Raw genomic sequence first — 25,734 nt, forward strand, 5'->3', positions numbered from 1 at the left:
GGCACTGAGGACTTTGTGGCTGTCATTGGAGCCATTTAGATGTGGTGGGACAATGTAGCTGTCATAGGTGCATTTTGGCTGTCATTGGAAAACTATGACTGTCGTAGCTTTTTGATTTAGGGTTTGCGTGGACGATGTTTCTTTTTTTACTATGAGTGGCACAGTATAGTTGATGTGTCTAATTTTCTTTGCCTCTCTAGTGATTTGGCCACAAGTTGCAAGTCAGCATCTAGCTATTTTCGCTACTAGTGATATCACTTTGTGTCTTAACCTGGCGCATGTGAGGTCTTTGTTGAATGTGTGATATTCTTCATGATGACTGATAATAGCTATATTGTGTCCTCTCTAGGTCACATTTAGGCCCATGTCATATATGAGTTGTAAATGGTCCACTGAATAGATTGTAGAATGGTTTTCTGTTTTATACAGATGTGGAGGAGATGCTATTTGTTCTAGACATCTGATCTTTGATGTGATTGGTGACTAATTTTGGGGTTGTGATCAGAGTTGATTATATCCTACTTATAGCTTCTAGTCAAGATGGGGTGGTTTGTGCATACTCTTGGATAGGAAGACTTGAGGTTGGATCTCTAATTTGGCTCCTCAGAATGTATCACAGAAAGGGTTTAATTGGCCCTTAAAATATTTGGGGGTTTCATTAGAAACTAGGCACACTAAAATCTCTTTACGGTTTCCAATACATCTATAGCATATACCAGGAATGTATTGTCACACCTCTTTCTTGATTTTTTTTTCTAGGTGTCTATTTGAAAGTGAAGAGAAGCAAGATATGGAATCCTCCAGACAGCGGCAATAGAGGAATCAAATGACTGGTAATTAATATTATTATTAATTACTGATAATTATCAGGCTAGTTTCTAGCTCTGGACTTTCAGAGGTGTGGTAATACCTTCCCGGTATATAAGGATATATGTCTAGTAGTACATATATTGGCTATAGATATTTAAGGGCATTGTAAATGCCTTTGTGTTCTACACATGGGTGCACTGCATTTACATTCCAACATACACATTCATCACCATCTCCACTTTCCCAATGGGAAATTTTGGGCTGGTATGGAGGGTATTGTGGCTGGCATAGGGAGAATTGAGGGCATAGGGTCTGTCCTCGCGGAATTGTAATTAGCATTGAAGACATTGTTGCTGTAATACGATGCATTCCGTGATTGTTGTTGTCAGAGGACATTGTGGCTTTTATGGTAACATTGTGACTGGGAATTAGGGATAGTGTGGCTGTCATGAGGACATTGTGACTTTTTTGGAGGCATTGTGATATTTGTGTTGGGATTGTGACTGGTAAAGTGAACAATGAGGGCATTGTGACTTAGTTGGAGATGTGGTATTAAAATGGGCATTGTGTTTGGGAATGTGGTAGTTGTCATGAGAGCATTTTGTTTGTCTTGGGGCATTATTAAGAGGCAATAAGTGAATTGTGGTTGCCATGGTTGTATTCCGAATTGCTAACAGGGCATGGAGAGTAATGTGGCTGGGATAAGGGACAATGTGGATGTCATGTGGCATAGTGGCTCTCATGAGTGCATTGTTACATGAATGGGAGCCATTTTGGCTGGTATTTGGCTATTTGGATAAGACATATAGCCGGTGTCATGTGGACATTGTATCTGTCCTCGCGGAATTGTAATTAGCATTGAAGGCATTGTTGCTGTCATTAGATGGCATTGTGACTTAGTTGGAGATGTGGTATTAAAATGGGCATTGTGTTTGGGAAAGTGGTAGTTGTCATGAAATCATTTTGTTTGTCTTGGGGCATTATGGTTCTCTTAAGAGGCAATAAGTGAATTGTGGTTGTCATGATTGTATTCCGAATGGCTAAGGGGGCATTAAGGATAATGTGGCTGGCATTGTGGGACGGCTAAGGGGGCATTAAGGATAATGTGGCTGGCATTGTGGGACTTGTGGCTGTAATAGAGCTATTGTAGCTGGGATAAGGGACATTGTGGATGTCATGGGGGCATAGTAGCTCTTATGAGTGCATTGTTGCTTGAATGGGAGCCATTGTGGCTGGTATTTGGCTATTTGGATAAGATATATAGTGGGTGTTCTGTGGGCATTGCTTCTTGCATTAGGGGCATTGTGCATAGAATGGGGGCAATCTTGTTGGAATAGGGCTATTAATGGCATTGTGAAAGGCATGGAGGGCATTGTGCCATTTCTTCATTTTTGTTGGCAAAAGGGGAATTGAGAACATTGTGGCTGTAATGGAGATATTGTGCCTGGGCTCAGGGACAGTGTGGCAGACATGTGGGCATAATGGCTCCAGAGGAACACTGTGGCTGGCACGTGGGCATTGCTGCCATAGGAGGAATTGTGGTTGACATAGAGACTTTGTAGTTGTCATGGGAGCATTGAGGTATGCAAAAAAGGCATTCAGGCCATTGTGGCTGATATGGAGTGCAATGTGGCGTTTGTGGTGACATTGATGCTGGCATAGATAGAATTGAGGGATTTCTGGTTGTTCGATAAATTTGTAATTGGCACTTAGGGCATTGTGGCTCGTATATGAGTAATTTGGGGATAGTGGCTGTCATGGGGGGGGGGGCATTGTGGATTTTAGGTAAGCATTATGTCTGGTAAAGTGGACAATGAGGACATAGTGGTTGTCATGGGGCATTTTAGTTGTCCTGGTTCTATTGATGTTGGCTTAGGGAGCATTGAGGACAATATGGCTGGCATTGAGAGCATTAGATTATCATGGAGCATAGTGGCTGGGATAAGGGACATTGTGGACCTTGCAGATGTCATTGCTGCATTTTGACTGGGAAATGGGACATTGTTGATTTCATGGGGGCAATTTAGCTGGCATTTAGAGCACAGTGGCTGGCATGGAGGACAATTTACGATCATGGGGGCATTGGGGCTGGCATAAGAGGCATTGGCAGCACTGTCTGCGCTAAAGTACATTGTGGCTCGCATAGTGGCATTGTGGCTCCTGGCATAATGACTGTCATGGGGAATTGTAGTTGTCATAGGGCTATTGAAGCCATTGTGGCTGTCATGGTTGTATTGCAGTTAACTTAGGCGGCATTGAGAGCAATGTGGTTTGGATAAGGGGCATTGTGAAAGGAATAAGGGACACTGGACTTTGTATCTGTCATGGGGACATTTTAGCTGCCATATGGGATATTTGTTAGAAGCATTATGGCTGTCACGTGGTATTGGATGTAATGGGGGCTTTGTGGTTGGCTGGCAGGGAGGAAGTTGTGGCTAACATTGAGGATATTATGACTGGGATATGGGACATAGCGAGTGTCATGAGGATATTGTGGCTTGCAGGTGTCATTATGGCTGGCACGGGGACTTGTGTCTGTCATGTCTTGGTTAGCAAAGGGGAAAGTGAGTTCATAGTAGCTTTAATAAAGGCATAGTGGCTTGCAAAGGAGCATTGACATTTGGTGGTTTCCATTTTGGCCTTCGGGCTGGCATAAGGGGCATTGACAGCATTGTTGCATGGATAAAGTACATTGTGGTCGCATGATTGTTGATTTTCTGGTGGCTTTGTGGCTGTCATGGAGGGCATTTGACTGTCATAGTGGCATTGTGTCCCTTATAAATGACATTGTGGGTTTCATGAGGGCATAGTCACTCTTATAGGAGCATTATTGCCAGCATTGGGCATTGTACATGCCTTGGTGTCATTGAGCGCAATGTCATTGTCATTGGCGCATTGTGCCTTACATGGGAGCTTTGTGGCTGTCATGTGGTTAATTGTAGTTTGCATATAGATACTGAGGCCATTGTGTGTTGAATAAAGGACATTTGGGTGGTCATTGTAGCTTGGATAAGGGGTATCACCGGCATTGCTGCTGGGATAAAGTACACTGTAGCTGGCATGGGGACTTTGTGGCTGGCATAGTGGCCACTGACAGCGTGGTTGCTGCCATTAAGGCATTTTTGTGGAGATAACGTAGATTGCATGTGTCATGGGATCAATGGGGGTCTCATGGGGTTTTAGTGACTTAGGAGACCATGTAAATGACATGGGGCATAATGTGGCTATTATAAGAACCTTGTGGCTGGCATGGCGCATTGTAGATAGAATAAGGTGCATTGTGGGTGTTGTGAGTGCATTGTGGCTAACCTGAAAAGCATTGTGGCTTTTTTTAAGGTCTTGTAGCTGGCACGGCAGGCACTACGGTTGTCATGTGGGAATTTTTGTTGGCTTAGCAGGTATTGAAGGCATGGTGATTTGCATAGGGGGCATTGATGACTTTGTGGTTGTTATGTGGCGGAAATGTGGCTGGCACTGAGGACTTTGTGGCTGTCATTGGAGCCATTTAGATGTGGTGGGACAATGTAGCTGTCATAGGTGCATTTTGGCTGTCATTGGAAAATTGTGACTGTCGTGGCTTTTTGATTTAGGGTTTGCGTGGACGATGTTTCTTTTTTTACTATGAGTGGCACAGTATAGTTGATGTGTCTAATTTTCTTTGCCTCTCTAGTGATTTGGCCACAAGTTGCAAGTCAGCATCTAGCTATTTTCGCTACTAGTGATATCACTTTGTGTCTTAACCTGGCGCATGTGAGGTCTTTGTTGTATTTGTGATATTCTTCATGATTGACTGATAATAGCTATATTGTGTCCTCTCTATGTCACATTTAGGCCCATGTCATATATGAGTTGTAAATGGTCCACTGAATAGATTGTAGAATGGTTTTCTGTTTTATACAGATGTGGAGGAGAGTGCTATTTCTTCTAGACATCTGATCTTTGATGTGATTGGTGACTAATTTTGGGGTTGTGATCAGAGTTGATTATATCCTACTTATAGCTTCTAGTCAAGATGGGGTGGTTTGTGCATACTCTTGGATAGGAAGACTTGAGGTTGGATCTCTAATTTGGCTCCTCAGAATGTATCACAGAAAGGGTTTAATTGGCCCTTAAAATATTTGGGGGTTTCATTAGAAACTAGGCACACTAAAATCTCTTTACTGTTTCCAATACATCTATAGCATATACCAGGAATGTATTATCACACCTCTTTCTTGATTTTTTTTTCTAGGTGTCTATTTGAAAGTGAAGAGAAGCAAGATATGGAATCCTCCAGACAGCGGCAATAGAGGAATCAAATGACTGGTAATTAATATTATTATTAATTACTGATAATTATCAGGCTAGTTTCTAGCTCTGGACTTTCAGAGGTGTGGTAATACCTTCCCGGTATATACGGATATATGTCTAGTAGTACATATATTGGCTATAGATATTTAAGGGCATTGTAAATGCCTTTGTGTTCTACACATGGGTGCACTGCATTTACATTCCAACATACACATTCATCACCATCTCCACTTCCCCAATGGGAAATTTTTGGCTGGTATGGAGGGTATTGTGGCTGGCATAGGTAGAATTGAGGGCATAGGGTCTGTCCTCGCGGAATTGTAATTAGCATTGAAGACATTGTTGCTGTAATACAGTCTAACTATACCCATGAATGTATTAACCTTCTTATGTGTCTCTTGGAAATTGTCCTTACAGAAAATTATTTCTTATTTGGTGACTCCTTCTATGCACAGAGGAGGGGTACGGCCATGGGATCTAACGTGGCTCCCACATACGCAAATATGTTTATGACAGCTTTGGAGGAAGGCGCCGTCTATGTCTCTCCCCACTTCACTAAGGTTTTGAGGTGGTGGAGATACATAGACGACGTCTTCGTCATCTGGACAGGCACTCAAGTGGAGTTGGAGTGTTTCTTTAGCTTTCTGAATAATATAGATGATGACATTAAATTCACTATGGATTCTTCAACAACATCTCTAAATTTTCTTGACACTAGAGTTTATATTCAGGAACATAAACTTACCACAGATCTGTACAGTAAACCTACGGATCGTAATAATTTACTGAGGTTTGAAAGCTGTCACCCCCACCCTATGATCGCTTCTCTCCCCTATAGCCAGATGTTGAGGGTGAAAAGGATTGTGCAGGATCCTTCAACTCTCGACGTCAGGTTGAGTGATATGTCTCAGAAATTCAGGAATCGGGGGTACCCTAAAAAACTATTGGACAATAAAAAATCTAAAGTGGAGGGGATTTCGAGATATGATCTTCTGCAAAATCGTAAACAATCGCCCTCCCATAGACTAACACTGGTGTCTACATACTCTCATAAGAGTAATGATATTGCCAACATCATTAAAAAAGAATGGGGGATACTTAGGAGTTCTTTCGATAAAATCCCAGAATTTGAGGTCCCACCACGTATAGCCTATCGCAGGACCAAAAATTTGAGAGATCGTTTAGTACATGCTGATGTGGGCTCTTTGACTAAGAATTATCAGTCTTTATTAGCCCCCCAAAAATTTGTGTTTAGGTTGTAATAATTGTAGGAATATGGTTAAGAGCGAGGTGTTCACCCATCCTATTAAAGGTTCTACCTACAAAATTAAACATCATCTTACATGTAAATCGGACCATGTAATATATATCATCCAATGTCCTTGCAAATTACTGTATGTAGGTGAAACCTCTCTAGATTGCAGAAAGCGTATAAACAACCATAAGTCCACCATTCGTACCAAGAAAATTGACCTACCATTACCTAAACATTTTGTGGAAAATAACCATGGTGAGAATGACTTCAAGTTATATATTGTTGATCATGTACCGCGCCATAGACGAGGTGGAGATAGGATCTCCAAACTGAAAAGATTGGAGTTGGAATGGATTTTTAAATTAGACACCTTATCCCCTAGAGGTCTTAATATAGACTTCAAAATCTTTCCAAGTTTCTCCAGATAACCCAGTGGTACATTCTGATTTGAACATCTGCCCGTGCATTTATCATCTTCCCCTTGTTCCTCCCCCTCCTCTGTGCATTAGGAGAATAGGAAATAATTTGACCATATCTATATTATAATTATATTTTATATGCTATTTACAATGTTTAGGTCTGATATATATATTGTCAATGTCCTATAGACTATTTTATATATTTTTCTCCTTTTTCTCTTTATCCTAGATATTACTCTCAAGATTTGCCTCAAGGATCGGTTGAGGCTGTATATTTGCACTATTCTTATACCTGATTATATGCATCCTATTTTTTGAAAAGTTTTCTCATATATGTTATTCATGTCTTCCGTCCACAGTATCTCTAAGACGATGTGTAAATCTCTGTGTCTGTATATTATGAGCTTTATATATACCCATATGTGCTCCTAAATCCCCATCATTATAGATGAGGTATAAGGATTATTGGTCTGAGACATAATATTTATTCTCAGTTTACAGAGATAGTATATATAGTTCACATCGTTTTATATTTGACCAATTAGACTCTATAGTGGATGGGATGTATGTGCAACATATGGAGTGATGTTGCCCTCTTTCAAAATGGGTCCGACGATCCTTTATGGGCATTGCGCAGATGTGAATCTACGATATGTCCGATGACTCATAGTTGAGACGGACAGGATCCGACGTCATCTATGGGAAACATTTATGGGTGTATAGCCCTCTTTCAATATGGCGACTAGCGCCTCTGGTAGACAATGCGCATGCGTATAATGACGTATCATGCAAAGACTCATACACACAGGTGCTAGGATTACGCAATGCTTAGTTTTCATGTAGTAGGAAAGTGCACAACGCTATCAGCCGATCCAGCGAGGGTAAGATGTTTTTAACTTTATTTTATACACCTGTTTTCTTACACTATCACATGTCATTATACACATGTAGCCCATCTGATTGATTGGCCTTATTACAGTGAATGCACTATTTATACTATGTATATGTAATGTTTTTTAATTTATTTTTCTATTCATGTACTAGCACATTCATAGGGGATCCTATTGATATAAAAATTTTGTATACCTGTTGTAGCATTATTGCACAAGTTTATTATATGTATGTAATTGGCTTTATGACCCTGTATTGCATATATATGCGCTCTGTATGTCACATTATTATGCTTGAGAAAGGCTCGTATTGAGCTGAAACGTTGCACCGTGGAATAAAAGGATCTTCACTTTGAAAATTCGGTAGTGCTGTCTCCATTTCTTCTTTGTGTTGTTGCTGTAATACGATGCATTCCGTGATTGTTGTTTTCAGAGGACATTGTGGCTTTTATGGTAACATCGTGACTGGGAATTAGGGATAGTGTGGCTGTCATGAGGGCATTGTGACGTTTTTGGAGGCATTGTGATATTTGTGTTGGGATTGTGACTGGTAAAGTGAACAATGAGGGCATTGTGACTTAGTTGGAGATGTGGTATTAAAATGGGCATTGTGTTTGGGAATGTGGTAGTTGTCATGAGAGCATTTTGTTTGTCTTGGGGCATTATTAAGAGGCAATAAGTGAATTGTGGTTGCCATGGTTGTATTCCGAATGGCTAAGAGGGCATGGAGAGTAATGTGGCTGGGATAAGGGACATTGTGGATGTCATGTGGCATAGTGGCTCTCATGAGTGCATTGTTGCATGAATGGGAGCCATTTTGGCTGGTATTTGGCTATTTGGATAAGACATATAGCCGGTGTCATGTGGACATTGTAACTGTCCTCGCGGAATTGTAATTAGCATTGAAGGCATTGTTGCTGTCATTAGATGGCATTGTGACTTAGTTGGAGATGTGGTATTAAAATGGGCATTGTGTTTGGGAAAGTGGTAGTTGTCATGAAATCATTTTGTTCGTCTTGGGGCATTATGGTTCTCTTAAGAGGCAATAAGTGAATTTTGGTTGTCATGGTTGTATTCCGAATGGCTAAGGGGGCATTAAGGATAATGTGGCTGGCATTGTGGGACGGCTAAGGGGGCATTAAGGATAATGTGGCTGGCATTGTGGGACTTGTGGCTGTAATAGAGCTATTGTAGCTGGGATAAGGGACATTGTGGATGTCATGGGGGCATAGTGGCTCTTATGAGTGCATTGTTGCTTGAATGGGAGCCATTTTGGCTGGTATTTGGCTATTTGGATAAGATATATAGTGGGTGTTCTGTGGGCATTGCTTCTTGCATTAGGGGCATTGTGCGTAGAATGGGGGCAATCTAGTTGGAATAGGGCTATTAATGGCATTGTGAAAGGCATGGAGGGCATTGTGCCATTTCTTCATTTTTGTTGGCAAAAGGGGAATTGAGAACATTGTGGCTGTAATGGAGATATTGTGCCTGGGCTCAGGGACAGTGTGGCAGACATGTGGGCATAATGGCTCCTGAGGAACACTGTGGCTGGCACGTGGGCATTGCTGCCATAGGAGGAATTGTGGTTGACATAGAGACTTTGTAGTTGTCATGGGAGCATTGAGGTATGCAAAAAAGGCATTCAGGCCATTGTGGCTGATATGGAGTGCAATGTGGCGTTTGTGGTGGCATTGATGCTGGCATAGATAGAATTGAGGGATTTCTGGTTGTTCGATAAATTTGTAATTGGCACTTAGGGCATTGTGGCTCGCATATGAGTAATTTGGGGATAGTGGCTGTCATGTTGGGGCATTGTGGATTTTAGGTAAGCATTATGTCTGGTAAAGTGGACAATGAGGACATAGTGGTTGTCATGGGGCATTTTAGTTGTCCTGGTTCTATTGATGTTGGCTTAGGGTGCATTGAGGACAATATGGCTGGCATTGAGAGCATTAGATTATCATGGAGCATAGTGGCTGGGATAAGGGACATTGTGGACCTTGCAGATGTCATGGCTGCATTTTGACTGGGAAATGGGACATTGTTGATTTCATGGGGGCAATTTAGCTGGCATTTAGAGCACAGTGGCTGGCATGGAGGACAATTTACGATCATGGGGGCATTGGGGCTGGCATAAGAGGCATTGGCAGCACTGTCTGCGCTAAAGTACATTGTGGCTCGCATAGTGGCATTGTGGCTCCTGGCATAATGACTGTCATGGGGAATTGTAGTTGTCATAGGGCTATTGAAGCCATTGTGGCTGTCATGGTTGTATTGCAGTTAACTTAGGCGGCATTGAGAGCAATGTGGTTTGGATAAGGGGCATTGTGAAAGGAATAAGGGACACTGGACTTTGTATCTGTCATGGGGACATTTTAGCTGCCATATGGGATATTGGTTAGAAGCATTATGGCTGTCACGTGGTATTGGATGTAATGGGGGCTTTGTGGTTGGCTGGCAGGGAGGAAGTTGTGGCTAACATTGAGGATATTATGACTGGGATATGGGACATAGCGAGTGTCATGAGGATATTGTGGCTTGCAGGTGTCATTATGGCTGGCACGGGGACTTGTGTCTGTCATGTCTTGGTTAGCAAAGGGGAAAGTGAGTTCATTGTGGCTTTAATAAAGGCATAGTGGCTTGCAAAGTAGCATTGACATTTGGTGGTTTCCATTTTGGCTTTCGGGCCGGCATAAGGGGAATTGACAGCATTGTTGCATGGATAAAGTACATTGTGGTCGCATGATTGTTGATTTTCTGGTGGCTTTGTGACTGTCATGGAGGGCATTTGACTGTCATAGTGGCATTGTGTCCCTTATAAATGACATTGTGGGTTTCATGAGGGCATAGTCACTCTTATAGGAGCATTAGTGCCAGCATTGGGCATTGTAAATGCCTTGGTGTCATTGAGCGCAATGTCATTGTCATTGGCGCATTGTGCCTTACATGGGAGCTTTGTGGCTGTCATGTGGTTAATTGTAGTTTGCATATAGATACTGAGGCCATTGTGTGTTGAATAAAGGACATTTGGGTGGTCAGTGTAGCTTGGATAAGCGGTATCACCGGCATTGCTGCTGGGATAAAGTACACTGTAGCTGGCATGTGGACTTTGTGGCTGGCATAGTGGCCACTGCCAGCGTGGTTGCTGCCATTAAGGCATTTTTGTGGAGATAACGTAGATTGCGTGTGTCATGGGATCAATGGGGGTGTCATGGGGTTTTAGTGACTTAGGAGACCATGTAAATGACATGGGGCATAATGTGGCTATTATAAGAACCTTGTGGCTGGCATGGCGCATTGTAGATGGAATAAGGTGCATTGTAGGTGTTGTGAGTGCATTGTGGCTAACCTGAAAAGCATTGTGGCTTTTTTTAAGGTCTTGTAGCTGGCACGGCAGGCACTACGGTTGTCATGTGGGAATTTTGGTTGGCTTAGCAGGTATTGAAGGCATGGTGATTTGCATAGGGGGCATTGATGACTTTGTGGTTGTTATGTGGCGGAAATGTGGCTGGCACTGAGGACTTTGTGGCTGTCATTGGAGCCATTTAGATGTGGTGGGACAATGTAGCTGTCATAGGTGCATTTTGGCTGTCATTGGAAAACTATGACTGTCGTAGCTTTTTGATTTAGGGTTTGCGTGGACGATGTTTCTTTTTTTACTATGAGTGGCACAGTATAGTTGATGTGTCTAATTTTCTTTGCCTCTCTAGTGATTTGGCCACAAGTTGCAAGTCAGCATCTAGCTATTTTCGCTACTAGTGATATCACTTTGTGTCTTAACCTGGCGCATGTGAGGTCTTTGTTGAATGTGTGATATTCTTCATGATTGACTGATAATAGCTATATTGTGTCCTCTCTAGGTCACATTTAGGCCCATGTCATATATGAGTTGTAAATGGTCCACTGAATAGATTGTAGAATGGTTTTCTGTTTTATACAGATGTGGAGGAGAGTGCTATTTCTTCTAGACATCTGATCTTTGATGTGATTGGTGACTAATTTTGGGGTTGTGATCAGAGTTGATTATATCCTACTTATAGCTTCTAGTCAAGATGGGGTGGTTTGTGCATACTCTTGGATAGGAAGACTTGAGGTTGGATCTCTAATTTGGCTCCTCAGAATGTATCACAGAAAGGGTTTAATTGGCCCTTAAAATATTTGGGGGTTTCATTAGAAACTAGGCACACTAAAATCTCTTTACTGTTTCCAATACATCTATAGCATATACCAGGAATGTATTATCACACCTCTTTCTTGATTTGTTTTTTCTAGGTGTCTATTTGAAAGTGAAGAGAAGCAAGATATGGAATCCTCCAGACAGCGGCAATAGAGGAATCAAATGACTGGTAATTAATATTATTATTAATTACTGATAATTATCAGGCTAGTTTCTAGCTCTGGACTTTCAGAGGTGTGGTAATACCTTCCCGGTATATAAGGATATATGTCTAGTAGTACATATATTGGCTATAGATATTTAAGGGCATTGTAAATGCCTTTGTGTTCTACACATGGGTGCACTGCATTTACATTCCAACATACACATTCATCACCATCTCCACTTCACCAATGGGAAATTTTTGGCTGGTATGGAGGGTATTGTGGCTGGCATAGGGAGAATTGAGGGCATAGGGTCTGTCCTCGCGGAATTGTAATTAGCATTGAAGACATTGTTGCTGTAATACGATGCATTCCGTGATTGTTGTTGTCAGAGGACATTGTGGCTTTTATGGTAACATCGTGACTGGGAATTAGGGATAGTGTGGCTGTCATGAGGACATTGTGACTTTTTTGGAGGCATTGTGATATGTGTTGGGATTGTGACTGGTAAAGTGAACAATGAGGGCATTGTGACTTAGTTGGAGATGTGGTATTAAAATGGGCATTGTGTTTGGGAATGTGGTAGTTGTCATGAGAGCATTTTGTTTGTCTTGGGGCATTATTAAGAGGCAATAAGTGAATTGTGGTTGCCATGGTTGTATTCCGAATGGCTAAGAGGGCATGGAGAGTAATGTGGCTGGGATAAGGGACATTGTGGATGTCATGTGGCATAGTGGCTCTCATGAGTGCATTGTTACATGAATGGAAGCCATTTTGGCTGGTATTTGGCTATTTGGATAAGACATATAGCCGGTGTCATGTGGACATTGTAACTGTCCTCGCGGAATTGTAATTAGCATTGAAGGCATTGTTGCTGTCATTAGATGGCATTGTGACTTAGTTGGAGATGTGGTATTAAAATGGGCATTGTGTTTGGGAAAGTGGTAGTTGTCATGAAATCATTTTGTTTGTCTTGGGGCATTATGGTTCTCTTAAGAGGCAATAAGTGAATTGTGGTTGTCATGGTTGTATTCCGAATGGCTAAGGGGGCATTAAGGATAATGTGGCTGGCATTGTGGGACGGCTAAGGGGGCATTAAGGATAATGTGGCTGGCATTGTGGGACTTGTGGCTGTAATAGAGCTATTGTAGCTGGGATAAGGGACATTGTGGATGTCATGGGGGCATAGTGGCTCTTATGAGTGCATTGTTGCTTGAATGGGAGCCATTGTGGCTGGTATTTGGCTATTTGGATAAGATATATAGTGGGTGTTCTGTGGGCATTGCTTCTTGCATTAGGGGCATTGTGCGTAGAATGGGGGCAATCTAGTTGGAATAGGGCTATTAATGGCATTGTGAAAGGCATGGAGGGCATTGTGCCATTTCTTCATTTTCGTTGGCAAAAGGGGAATTGAGAACATTGTGGCTGTAATGGAGATATTGTGCCTGGGCTCAGGGACAGTGTGGCAGACATGTGGGCATAATGGCTCCAGAGGAACACTGTGGCTGGCACGTGGGCATTGCTGCCATAGGAGGAATTGTGGTTGACATAGAGACTTTGTAGTTGTCATGGGAGCATTGAGGTATGCAAAAAAGGCATTCAGGCCATTGTGGCTGATATGGAGTGCAATGTGGCGTTTGTGGTGGCATTGATGCTGGCATAGATAGAATTGAGGGATTTCTGGTTGTTCGATAAATTTGTAATTGGCACTTAGGGCATTGTGGCTCGCATATGAGTAATTTGGGGATAGTGGCTGTCATGGGGGGCATTGTGGATTTTAGGTAAGCATTATGTCTGGTAAAGTGGACAATGAGGACATAGTGGTTGTCATGGGGCATTTTAGTTGTCTTGGTTCTATTGATGTTGGCTTAGGGAGCATTTTGGACAATATGGCTGGCATTGAGAGCATTAGATTATCATGGAGCATAGTGGCTGGGATAAGGGACATTGTGGACCTTGCAGATGTCATGGCTGCATTTTGACTGGGAAATGGGACATTGTTGATTTCATGGGGGCAATTTAGCTGGCATTTAGAGCACAGTGGCTGGCATGGAGGACAATTTACGATCATGGGGGCATTGGGGCTGGCATAAGAGGCATTGGCAGCACTGTCTGCGCTAAAGTACATTGTGGCTCGCATAGTGGCATTGTGGCTCCTGGCATAATGACTGTCATGGGGAATTGTAGTTGTCATAGGGCTATTGAAGCCATTGTGGCTGTCATGGTTGTATTGCAGTTAACTTAGGCGGCATTGAGAGCAATGTGGTTTGGATAAGGGGCATTGTGAAAGGAATAAGGGACACTGGACTTTGTATCTGTCATGGGGACATTTTAGCTGCCATATGGGATATTGGTTAGAAGCATTATGGCTGTCACGTGGTATTGGATGTAATGGGGGCTTTGTGGTTGGCTGGCAGGGAGGAAGTTGTGGCTAACATTGAGGATATTATGACTGGGATATGGGACATAGCGAGTGTCATGAGGATATTGTGGCTTGCAGGTGTCATTATGGCTGGCACGGGGACTTGTGTCTGTCATGTCTTGGTTAGCAAAGGGGAAAGTGAGTTCATTGTGGCTTTAATAAAGGCATAGTGGCTTGCAAAGGAGCATTGACATTTGGTGGTTTCCATTTTGGCTTTCGGGCCGGCATAAGGGGAATTGACAGCATTGTTGCATGGATAAAGTACATTGTGGTCGCATGATTGTTGATTTTCTGGTGGCTTTGTGGCTGTCATGGAGGGCATTTGACTGTCATAGTGGCATTGTGTCCCTTATAAATGACATTGTGTGTTTCATGAGGGCATAGTCACTCTTATAGGAGCATTAGTGCCAGCATTGGGCATTGTAAATGCCTTGGTGTCATTGAGCGCAATGTCATTGTCATTGGCGCATTGTGCCTTACATGGGAGCTTTGTGGCTGTCATGTGGTTAATTGTAGTTTGCATATAGATACTGAGGCCATTGTGTGTTGAATAAAGGACATTTGGGTGGTCAGTGTAGCTTGGATAAGCGGTATCACCGGCATTGCTGCTGGGATAAAGTACACTGTAGCTGGCATGTGGACTTTGTGGCTGGCATAGTGGCCACTGCCAGCGTGGTTGCTGCCATTAAGGCATTTTTGTGGAGATAACGTAGATTGCGTGTGTCATGGGATCAATGGGGGTGTCATGGGGTTTTAGTGACTTAGGAGACCATGTAAATGACATGGGGCATAATGTGGCTATTATAAGAACCTTGTGGCTGGCATGGCGCATTGTAGATGGAATAAGGTGCATTGTAGGTGTTGTGAGTGCATTGTGGCTAACCTGAAAAGCATTGTGGCTTTTTTTAAGGTCTTGTAGCTGGCACGGCAGGCACTACGGTTGTCATGTGGGAATTTTGGTTGGCTTAGCAGGTATTGAAGGCATGGTGATTTGCATAGGGGGCATTGATGACTTTGTGGTTGTTATGTGGCGGAAATGTGGCTGGCACTGAGGACTTTGTGGCTGTCATTGGAGCCATTTAGATGTGGTGGGACAATGTAGCTGTCATAGGTGCATTTTGGCTGTCATTGGAAAACTATGACTGTCATAGCTTTTTGATTTAGGGTTTGCGTGGACGATGTTTCTTTTTTTACTATGAGTGGCACAGTATAGTTGATGTGTCTAATTTTCTTTGCCTCTCTAGTGATTTGGCCACAAGTTGCAAGTCAGCATCTAGCTATTTTCGCTACTAGTGATATCACTTTGTGTCTTAACCTGGCGCATGTGAGGTCTTTGTTGAATGTGTGATATTCTTCATGATGACTGATAATAGCTATATTGTGTCCTCTCTAGGTCACATTTAGGCCCATGTCATATATGAGTTGTAAATGGTCCACTGAATAGATTGTAGAATGGTTTTCTGTTTTATACAGATGTGGAGGAGATGCTATTTGTTCTAGACATCTGATCTTTGATGTGATTGGTGACTAATATTGGGGTTGTGATCAGAGTTGATTATATCCTACTTATAGCTTCTAGTCAAGATGGGGTGGTTTGTGCATACTCTTGGATAGGAAGACTTGAGGTTGGATCTCTAATTTGGCTCCTCAGAATGTATCACAGAAAGGGTTTAATTGGCCCTTAAAATATTTGGGGGTTTCATTAGAAACTAGGCACACTAAAATCTCTTTACTGTTTCCAATACATCTATAGCATATACCTGGAATGTATTATCACACCTCTTTCTTGATTTGTTTTTTCTAGGTGTCTATTTGAAAGTGAAGAGCAGCAAGATATGGAATCCTCCTGACAGCGGCAATAGAGGAATCAAATGACTGGTAATTAATATTATTATTAATTACTGATAATTATCAGGCTAGTTTGTAGCTCTGGACTTTCAGAGGTGTGGTAATACCTTCCCGGTATATAAGGATATATGTCTAGTAGTACATATATTGGCTATAGATATTTAAGGGCATTGTAAATGCCTTTGTGTTCTACACATGGGTGCACTGCATTTACATTCCAACATACACATTCATCACCATCTCCACTTCACCAATGGGAAATTTTTGGCTGGTATGGAGGGTATTGTGGCTGGCATAGGGAGAATTGAGGGCATAGGATCTGTCCTCGCGGAATTGTAATTAGCATTGAAGACATTGTTGCTGTAATACGATGCATTCCGTGATTGTTGTTGTCAGAGGACATTGTGGCTTTTATGGTAACATCGTGACTGGGAATTAGGGATAGTGTGGCTGTCATGAGGACATTGTGACTTTTTTGGAGGCATTGTGATATTTGTGTTGGGATTGTGACTGGTAAAGTGAACAATGAGGGCATTGTGACTTAGTTGGAGATGTGGTATTAAAATGGGCATTGTGTTTGGGAATGTGGTAGTTGTCATGAGAGCATTTTGTTTGTCTTGGGGCATTATTAAGAGGCAATAAGTGAATTGTGGTTGCCATGGTTGTATTCCGAATGGCTAAGAGGGCATGGAGAGTAATGTGGCTGGGATAAGGGACATTGTGGATGTCATGTGGCATAGTGGCTCTCATGAGTGCATTGTTACATGAATGGGAGCCATTTTGGCTGGTATTTGGCTATTTGGATAAGACATATAGCCGGTGTCATGTGGACATTGTAACTGTCCTCGCGGAATTGTAATTAGCATTGAAGGCATTGTTGCTGTCATTAGATGGCATTGTGACTTAGTTGGAGATGTGGTATTAAAATGGGCATTGTGTTTGGGAAAGTGGTAGTTGTCATGAAATCATTTTGTTTGTCTTGGGGCATTATGGTTCTCTTAAGAGGCAATAAGTGAATTGTGGTTGTCATGGTTGTATTCCGAATGGCTAAGGGGGCATTAAGGATAATGTGGCTGGCATTGTGGGACGGCTAAGGGGGCATTAAGGATAATGTGGCTGGCATTGTGGGACTTGTGGCTGTAATAGAGCTATTGTAGCTGGGATAAGGGACATTGTGGATGTCATGGGGGCATAGTGGCTCTTATGAGTGCATTGTTGCTTGAATGGGAGCCATTGTGGCTGGTATTTGGCTATTTGGATAAGATATATAGTGGGTGTTCTGTGGGCATTGCTTCTTGCATTAGGGGCATTGTGCGTAGAATGGGGGCAATCTAGTTGGAATAGGGCTATTAATGGCATTGTGAAAGGCATGGAGGGCATTGTGCCATTTCTTCATTTTTGTTGGCAAAAGGGGAATTGAGAACATTGTGGCTGTAATGGAGATATTGTGCCTGGGCTCAGGGACAGTGTGGCAGACATGTGGGCATAATGGCTCCTGAGGAACACTGTGGCTGGCACGTGGGCATTGCTGCCATAGGAGGAATTGTGGTTGACATAGAGACTTTGTAGTTGTCATGGGAGCATTGAGGTATGCAAAAAAGGCATTCAGGCCATTGTGGCTGATATGGAGTGCAATGTGGCGTTTGTGGTGGCATTGATGCTGGCATAGATAGAATTGAGGGATTTCTGGTTGTTCGATAAATTTGTAATTGGCACTTAGGGCATTGTGGCTCGCATATGAGTAATTTGGGGATAGTGGCTGTCATGGGGGGGCATTGTGGATTTTAGGTAAGCATTATGTCTGGTAAAGTGGACAATGAGGACATAGTGGTTGTCATGGGGTATTTTAGTTGTCCTGGTTCTATTGATGTTGGCTTAGGGAGCATTGAGGACAATATGGCTGGCATTGAGAGCATTAGATTATCATGGTGCATAGTGGCTGTGATAAGGGACATTGTGGACCTTGCAGATGTCATGGCTGCATTTTGACTTGGAAATGGGACATTGTTGATTTCATGGGGGCAATTTAGCTGGCATTTAGAGCACAGTGGCTGGCATGGAGGACAATTTACGATCATGGGGGCATTGGGGCTGGCATAAGAGGCATTGGCAGCACTGTCTGCGCTAAAGTACATTGTGGCTCGCATAGTGGCATTGTGGCTCCTGGCATAATGACTGTCATGGGGAATTGTAGTTGTCATAGGGCTATTGAAGCCATTGTGGCTGTCATGGTTGTATTGCAGTTAACTTAGGCGGCATTGAGAGCAATGTGGTTTGGATAAGGGGCATTGTGAAAGGAATAAGGGACACTGGACTTTGTATCGGTCATGGGGACATTTTAGCTGCCATATGGGATATTGGTTAGAAGCATTATGGCTGTCACGTGGTATTGGATGTAATGGGGGCTTTGTGGTTGGCTGGCAGGGAGGAAGTTGTGGCTAACATTGAGGATATTATGACTGGGATATGGGACATAGCGTGTGTCATGAGGATATTGTGGCTTGCAGGTGTCATTATGGCTGGCACGGGGACTTGTGTCTGTCATGTCTTGGTTAGCAAAGGGGAAAGTGAGTTCATTGTGGCTTTAATAAAGGCATAGTGGCTTGCAAAGGAGCATTGACATTTGGTGGTTTCCATTTTTGCTTTCGGGCCGGCATAAGGGGAATTGACAGCATTGTTGCATGGATAAAGTACATTGTGGTCGCATGATTGTTGATTTTCTGGTGGCTTTGTGGCTGTCATGGAGGGCATTTGACTGTCATAGTGGCATTGTGTCCCTTATAAATGACATTGTGGGTTTCATGAGGGCATAGTCACTCTTATAGGAGCATTAGTGCCAGCATTGGGCATTGTAAATGCCTTGGTGTCATTGAGCGCAATGTCATTGTCATTGGCGCATTGTGCCTTACATGGGAGCTTTGTGGCTGTCATGTGGTTAATTGTAGTTTGCATATAGATACTGAGGCCATTGTGTGTTGAATAAACGACATTTGGGTGGTCATTGTAGCTTGGATAAGCGGTATCACCGGCATTGCTGCTGGGATAAAGTACACTGTAGCTGGCATGTGGACTTTGTGGCTGGCATAGTGGCCACTGCCAGCGTGGTTGCTGCCATTAAGGCATTTTTGTGGAGATAACGTAGATTGCGTGTGTCATGGGATCAATGGGGGTGTCATGGGGTTTTAGTGACTTAGGAGACCATGTAAATGACATGGGGCATAATGTGGCTATTATAAGAACCTTGTGGCTGGCATGGCGCATTGTAGATGGAATAAGGTGCATTGTAGGTGTTGTGAGTGCATTGTGGCTAACCTGAAAAACATTGTGGCTTTTTTTAAGGTCTTGTAGCTGGCACGGCAGGCACTACGGTCGTCATGTGGGAATTTTGGTTGGCTTAGCAGGTATTGAAGGCATGGTGATTTGCATAGGGGGCATTGATGACTTTGTGGTTGTTATGTGGCGGAAATGTGGCTGGCACTGAGGACTTTGTGGCTGTCATTGGAGCCATTTAGATGTGGTGGGACAATGTAGCTGTCATAGGTGCATTTTGGCTGTCATTGGAAAACTATGACTGTCGTAGCTTTTTGATTTAGGGTTTGCGTGGACGATGTTTCTTTTTTTACTATGAGTGGCACAGTATAGTTGATGTGTCTAATTTTCTTTGCCTCTCTAGTGATTTGGCCACAAGTTGCAAGTCAGCATCTAGCTATTTTCGCTACTAGTGATATCACTTTGTGTCTTAACCTGGCGCATGTGAGGTCTTTGTTGAATGTGTGATATTCTTCATGATGACTGATAATAGCTATATTGTGTCCTCTCTAGGTCACATTTAGGCCCATGTCATATATGAGTTGTAAATGGTCCACTGAATAGATTGTAGAATGGTTTTCTGTTTTATACAGATGTGGAGGAGATGCTATTTGTTCTAGACATCTGATCTTTGATGTGATTGGTGACTAATTTTGGGGTTGTGATCAGAGTTGATTATATCCTACTTATAGCTTCTAGTCAAGATGGGGTGGTTTGTGCATACTCTTGGATAGGAAGACTTGAGGTTGGATCTCTAATTTGGCTCCTCAGAATGTATCACAGAAAGGGTTTAATTGGCCCTTAAAATATTTGGGGGTTTCATTAGAAACTAGGCACACTAAAATCTCTTTACTGTTTCCAATACATCTATAGCATATACCAGGAATGTATTATCACACCTCTTTCTTGATTTGTTTTTTCTAGGTGTCTATTTGAAAGTGAAGAGAAGCAAGATATGGAATCCTCCAGACAGCGGCAATAGAGGAATCAAATGACTGGTAATTAATATTATTATTAATTACTGATAATTATCAGGCTAGTTTCTAGCTCTGGACTTTCAGAGGTGTGGTAATACCTTCCCGGTATATAAGGATATATGTCTAGTAGTACATATATTGGCTATAGATATTTAAGGGCATTGTAAATGCCTTTGTGTTCTACACATGGGTGCACTGCATTTACATTCCAACATACACATTCATCACCATCTCCACTTTCCCAATGGGAAATTTTTGGCTGGTATGGAGGGTATTGTGGCTGGCATAGGGAGAATTGAGGGCATAGGGTCTGTCCTCGCGGAATTGTAATTAGCATTGAAGACATTGTTGCTGTAATACGATGCATTCCGTGATTGTTGTTGTCAGAGGACATTGTGGCTTTTATGGTAACATTGTGACTGGGAATTAGGGATAGTGTGGCTGTCATGAGGACATTGTGACTTTTTTGGAGGCATTGTGATATTTGTGTTGGGTGTAAAGGATCTGCCAGGCACTGCTTCAGGGTTAACTCCCAGAATTAATCAGTCAACACCTGAGTGTACATCCCTGAGACAGACACCAGCTTCCTCCACTCAGGCTGGCAGGCTTAGGAGTGGGAGAGCCTATCGCAACCTGGCCAGACTCAGCTAGCTCCCGCCCTCGGTCTATTTAAGCCTGCTCTTCCTGTCCATCTGTGCTTGTGAATTCTTTCCTTGAGGTTTCCTGGCCCAGCTACAGCTCCTGCTACTTTTTGATCCTGCTCCATACAGACCCCGGCTTACCGACTACTCTTCTGCTTTTCGCTTTGTACCTCGCACTCTCCTGGCTTGACTCGGCTCGTTCACTACTCTGTTGCTCACGGTGTTTCCGCGAGCAACTGCCCATTTCCCTTGCTTGTATTCCCTTGTTTGTTTGTCGTGTTTGTCATGCACTTACTGAGCGCAGGGACCGCCGCCCAGTTGTACCCCGTCGTCTAGGGCGGGTCGTTGCAAGTTGGCAGGGACAGAGTGGCGGGTAGATTAGGGCTCACTTGTCCGTTTCCCTACCCCCCCCACCATTACAAATTCACAAGCCCTATACCTAGTCTACCCTGGTCCCTGACACCATTATGGAACCCCGTGAAACCCTGGCTCAGCAAATGCAGGGTCTCTCCCTACAGGTCCAGGCCCTGGCTCAGAGGGTCAACCAGCCTGATGCTACCTTGGTAGTTCCCCTCACCGCACCCCTTGAACCCCACCTCAAGTTGCCCGACCGGTTCTCAGGTGACCGGAGGGCTTTTCTCTCCTTTCGGGAGAGTTGTAAGCTTTACTTTCGCTTAAAGCCTCACTCCTCAGGTTCTGAGAGCCAGCGGGTGGGTATAATTATGTCCCGGCTCCAGGAAGGGCCCCAAGAGTGGGCCTTCTCCTTGGCTCCTGGCGCCCCTGAACTTTCCTCCGTTGATTGTTTCTTTTCTGCCCTCGGACTTATTTATGACGAGACTGACAGAACTGCCTTTGCCGAGAGTCAGCTGGTGACCTTACGTCAGGGTAAGAGACCTGTTGAGGAGTATTGCTCTGACTTTCGGAAGTGGTGCGTAGCTTCTCGGTGGAATGACCCTGCCTTAAGGTGCCAGTTTAGGTTGGGTCTGTCGAACGCCCTGAAAGACCTGCTAGTTAGTTATCCCTCTTCTGACTCCTTAGACCAGGTTATGGCTTTAGTGGTACGACTTGACCGACGTCTCAGGGAACGACAACGTGAACGTTTATGTGTTTTTTCCTCCGACTCCCCCATGATGCCTCCCGAAGTCCCGTTGCTTCGTTTCTCCCCTAAAGACTCAGAAATACCTATGCAACTCGGGGCCTCCGTGTCCCCTCAACAACGTAGAGAATTCCGCAGGAAGAATGGTCTCTGCTTCTACTGTGGGGATGTCAAGCATCAAGTAAACAACTGTCCCAAGCGTAAGAATGCTGCCAGAGAGCTCCCGCGTCTAAGTGATCATCGGGGAGGTCACTTGGGCGCACAGGTATTTCCCGTAAATATGAAACGTACTAAGATATTGCTTCCCTTTCAGGTCTCTTTTGGTGGTAGGTCTGCTACCGGCAGTGCCTTCGTGGATTCAGGGTCCTCTACTAATATCATGTCTGTGGAATTTGCTATGTCTCTCGCTATGCCTCTGATTGATTTGCCTAAACCTGTTCCGGTAGTGGGTATCGACTCCACTCCTCTTGCTAATGGTTATTTTACACAGCATACCCCTGTTTTTGAACTCCTTGTTGGCTCCATGCATTTGGAGCAATGCTCTGTACTATTGATGCAGGGATTATCGTACGATTTGGTTCTAGGTCTTCCCTGGTTGCAGCTGCATAATCCCACGTTTGACTGGAATACTGGGGAGCTAACCAAATGGGGTAATGAATGTTGTACGTCATGTTTTTCTGTTAATTCTATTTCTCCCCCTAAGGAGGTGAATACGCTACCCGAGTTTGTTCAGGACTTCGCTGATGTTTTCTCTAAAGAGGCCTCCGAAGTATTACCGCCTCATAGAGAATACGATTGCGCTATCGAATTGGTACCAGGAGCTAAGCTTCCTAAGGGTAGGATATTTAACCTTTCTTGTCCCGAACGTGAAGCCATGAGGGAGTATATCCAGGAATCCCTGGCCAAGGGTTACATTCGTCCCTCTTCTTCTCCGGTAGGTGCTGGCTTCTTCTTCGTAGGGAAGAAGGATGGGGGTCTTAGGCCATGCATTGACTACCGTGGCCTGAATAAGGTCACGGTAAGGAACCAGTATCCCCTTCCTTTGATTCCTGATCTCTTTAATCAGGTTCAGGGGGCCCAATGGTTCTCTAAATTGGATCTACGGGGGGCGTATAACCTTATTCGCATCAAAGAGGGGGATGAGTGGAAGACTGCGTTTAACACGCCCGAAGGCCATTTCGAATACCTCGTCATGCCCTTTGGGTTGTGCAATGCCCCTGCGGTCTTCCAGAACTTCATAAATGAGATTTTGAGAAATTACCTGGGGATATTTCTTGTAGTGTACCTTGATGACATATTGGTGTTTTCCAGGGACTGGTCCTCCCACATGGAGCATGTCAGGAAAGTGCTCCAGGTCCTTCGAGAAAACAAACTGTTTGCCAAAATCGAAAAATGTGTATTTGGGGTACAGGAGATACCATTTTTAGGTCAAATCCTCACTCCTCATGAATTCCGCATGGACCCTGCCAAGGTTCAGGCTGTGGCTGAATGGGTCCAACCTGCCTCCCTGAAAGCGCTACAGTGTTTTTTGGGGTTCGCTAACTATTACAGGAGATTTATTGCTAACTTCTCGGTCGTCGCTAAGCCTCTTACGGACCTCACTCGCAAGGGTGCTGATGTCCTCCATTGGCCCCCTGAGGCCGTCCAGGCTTTTGAGACCCTCAAGAAGTGCTTTATCTCGGCCCCCGTGCTGGTTCAGCCCAACCAAAGGGAGCCATTTATTGTGGAGGTTGACGCGTCCGAGGTGGGAGTGGGGGCCGTCTTGTCCCAGGGTACCAGCTCCCTCACCCATCTCCGCCCCTGTGCTTACTTTTCTAGGAAGTTTTCGCCCACGGAGTGTAACTATGATATTGGCAACCGCGAACTTTTAGCCATTAAATGGGCATTTGAAGAGTGGCGCCACTTCCTGGAGGGGGCTAGGCACCAGGTAACGGTCCTTACCGACCACAAGAATCTGGTTTTCCTAGAATCTGCCCGGAGGCTAAACCCGAGACAAGCTCGATGGGCGTTGTTTTTTACCAGATTCAATTTTTTGGTTACCTATAGGGCCGGGTCTAAAAATATTAAGGCGGATGCACTGTCGCGTAGCTTCATGGCCAGCCCTCCTTCGGAGGAAGATCCTGTTTGTATTTTGCCTCCAGGTATAGTCATTTCCTCTATCGAGTCCGATTTAGTCTCTGAAATTGCTGCTGATCAAGGTTCAGCTCCTGGGAACCTTCCTGAGAACAAGCTATTTGTTCCCCTGCAATTCCGGCTAAGGGTACTTAGGGAAAATCACGACTCCGCACTATCTGGCCATCCAGGCATCCTGGGTACCAAACACCTCATTACCAGAAATTATTGGTGGCCTGGTTTGCCTAAAGACGTTAAGGCCTACGTCGCCGCCTGTGAGGTTTGTGCCAGGTCCAAGACTCCCAGGTCCCGACCAGCGGGCTTACTGCGTTCGTTGCCCATTCCCCAGAGACCTTGGACACATATCTCCATGGATTTTATCACCGATTTGCCTCCATCCCAAGGCAAGTCGGTGGTGTGGGTGGTGGTAGACCGCTTCAGTAAAATGTGCCACTTTGTGCCCCTCAAGAAACTACCCAACGCCAAGACGTTGGCTACCTTGTTTATCAAACACATCCTGCGTCTCCATGGGGTCCCCGTCAATATTGTTTCTGACAGAGGGGTACAATTTGTTTCATTGTTTTGGAGAGCCTTCTGTAATAAGTTGGGGATTGATCTGTCCTTCTCCTCTGCCTTCCATCCTGAAACCAATGGCCAAACGGAGAGGACTAATCAGTCTCTAGAACAATACTTAAGATGTTTTGTCTCTGACTGTCAATTTGATTGGGTTTCTTTCATTCCCCTCGCCGAATTTTCCCTTAATAACCGGGTCAGTAACTCGTCAGGGGTCTCTCCCTTTTTCTGTAATTTTGGGTTTAATCCACGGTTCTCCTCCGTTTCACCTGGTTGTTCCAACAATCCCGAGGTGGAGGTCGTTCATCGGGATCTGTGCACAGTCTGGGCCCAGGTTCAGAAGAACCTAGAGGCGTCCCAGAGCATACAGAAGGCTCAGGCCGATAGAAGACGTTCTGCTAACCCCCTGTTTGTGGTCGGGGATCTGGTGTGGTTGTCATCCAGGAACTTGCGTCTCAAGGTTCCGTCCAAAAAGTTTGCTCCCCGGTTTATTGGGCCGTATAAGGTCATTGAGGTCCTCAGTCCTGTCTCTTTCCGGCTGGAGTTACCCCCGTCTTTTCGTATACACAACGTGTTTCATGCCTCCCTCCTGAAACGCTGCTCCCCGTCCTTGGCCCCCTCGAGGAAACCTCCTGTTCCCGTCCTCACCCCTGAGGGGGTGGAATTTGAGGTGGCCAGGATCGTGGACAGCAAGATGGTCCAAGGCTCCCTCCAGTACCTGGTCCATTGGAGAGGATACGGGCCCGAGGAGAGGACTTGGGTACCCGCCCGG

The 25,734-nt window shown here is 44.1% G+C and overlaps 2 long non-coding RNA genes across 2 annotated transcripts; both read left to right on the forward strand.

The window, feature by feature from the left end:
• Nucleotides 1-764: 764 nt before the first annotated feature.
• Nucleotides 765-11,474, forward strand: LOC142716361 (uncharacterized). The gene is made up of 3 exons (XR_012871604.1): nucleotides 765-833; nucleotides 5,042-5,115; nucleotides 7,004-11,474. It is a non-coding gene; the product is annotated as an uncharacterized LOC142716361 (long non-coding RNA).
• A 7-nt stretch (nucleotides 11,475-11,481) lies between these two features.
• On the forward strand, nucleotides 11,482-20,557 carry LOC142716360 (uncharacterized). Its single transcript, XR_012871603.1, has 3 exons — nucleotides 11,482-12,010; nucleotides 16,211-16,284; nucleotides 20,488-20,557. It is a non-coding gene; the product is annotated as an uncharacterized LOC142716360 (long non-coding RNA).
• The last annotated feature ends 5,177 nt before the right edge of the window (nucleotides 20,558-25,734 follow it).

Source organism: Rhinoderma darwinii, unplaced genomic scaffold (genome assembly GCF_050947455.1).
Source record: "Rhinoderma darwinii isolate aRhiDar2 unplaced genomic scaffold, aRhiDar2.hap1 Scaffold_4485, whole genome shotgun sequence".
Lineage (NCBI taxonomy): Eukaryota > Metazoa > Chordata > Amphibia > Anura > Rhinodermatidae > Rhinoderma > Rhinoderma darwinii.